The sequence below is a fragment of the Perca flavescens genome, chromosome 15 (genome assembly GCF_004354835.1).
Source record: "Perca flavescens isolate YP-PL-M2 chromosome 15, PFLA_1.0, whole genome shotgun sequence".
NCBI classification, from domain to species: domain Eukaryota; kingdom Metazoa; phylum Chordata; class Actinopteri; order Perciformes; family Percidae; genus Perca; species Perca flavescens.
Genome location: NC_041345.1, coordinates 1,201,158 through 1,203,657, shown reverse-complemented (window position 1 = coordinate 1,203,657; position 2,500 = coordinate 1,201,158).

Genomic DNA, 2,500 nt, shown 5'->3' with positions numbered 1-2,500 from the left:
ATACACACTTATATACACTCACACTTATATACACTCACACTTATATACACTCACACTTACACACACTCACACTTATATACACTCACACTTATATACACTTATATACACTCACACTTATATACACTCACACTTATATACACTTATATACACTCACACTTATATACACTCACACTTATATACACTTACACACACTCACACTTATATACACTCACACTTATATACACTACACTTATATACACTCACACATATACACTTACACTACACACTCACACTTATACACACTCACACTTACACACACTTACACTTATATACACTTACACTTAGTCACACTCACACTTACTTACCCTTATATACACTCACACTTACACACACTCACACTTATATACACTTACACTTATACACACTTACACTTATATACACTCACACTTATATACACTCACTTATACACACTCACATTTATATACACTCACACTTACACACACTCACACTTACACACACTCACACTTACACACACTCACACTTATATACACTTACACTTATACACACTTACACTTATATACACTCACACTTATATACACTCACACTTATACACACTCACATTTATATACACTCACACTTACACACACTTACACTTACACACACTCACACTTACACACACTCACACTTATATACACTCACACTTACACACACTCACACTTATATACACTCACACTTATATACACTCACACTTATATACACTCACGCTTATACACACTTATATACACTCACACTTATATACACTCACACTTATATACACTTATATACACTCACACTTATATACACTCACACTTATACAAACTCACACTTATATACACTCACACTTATATACACTCACACTTATACACACTTACACTTATATACACTCACACTTATATACACTCACACTTATATACACTCACACTTACACACACTCACACTTATATACACTTACACTTACACACACTCACACACACTCACACTTATATACACTCACACTTATATACACTCACACTTATATACACTTACACTTATATACACTCACACTTATATACACTCACACTTACACACACTCACACTTATATACACTCACACTTATATACACTCACACTTATATACACTCACACTTATATACACTCACACTTACACACACTTACACTTACACACACTCACACTTACACACACTCACACTTATATACACTCACACTTATATACACTCACACTTATATACACTCACACTTATACACACTTATATACACTCACACTTATATACACTCACACTTATATACACTTATATACACTCATACTTATATACACTCACACTTATACAAACTCACACTTATATACACTCACACTTATACACACTTATATACACTCACACTTATATACACTCACACTTATACACACTCACACTTATATACACTCACACTTATATACACTCACACTTATATACACTTACACTTATATACACTCACACTTATATACACTCACACTTACACACACTCACACTTACACACACTCACACTTATATACACTCACACTTATATACACTTATATACACTCACACTTATATACACTCACACTTATACACACTCACACTTATATACACTCACACTTATATACACTCACACTTATATACACTTACACACACTCACACTTATATACACTCACACTTATATACACTTACACACTCTCACACTTATATACACTCACACTTATATACACTTACACTTACACACTCACACTTATATACACTCACACTTACACACACTTACACTTATATACACTTACACTTAGTCACACTCACACTTACTTACCCTTATATACACTCACACTTACACACACTCACACTTATATACACTTACACTTATACACACTTACACTTATATACACTCACACTTATATACACTCACACTTATACACACTCACATTTATATACACTCACACTTACACACACTCACACTCACACTTACACACACTCACACTTATATACACTTACACTTATACACACTTACACTTATACACACTCACATTTATATACACTCACACTTACACACACTTACACTTACACACACTCACACTTACACACACTCACACTTATATACACTCACACTTATATACACTCACACTTATATACACTTACACTTATATACACTCACACTTATGTACACTTACACTTATACACACTCACACTTATATACACTCACACTTATATACACTTATATACACTCACACTTATATACACTTACACTTACACACTCACACTTATATACACTCACACTTACACACACTTACACTTATATACACTTACACTTAGTCACACTTACACTTACACACACTCACACTTACACACACTTACCCTTATATACACTTACACTTATATACACTCACACTTACACACACTCACACTTCTATACACTTACACTTCTACACACTTACCCTTATATACACTTACACTTATATACACTCACACTTACACACACTC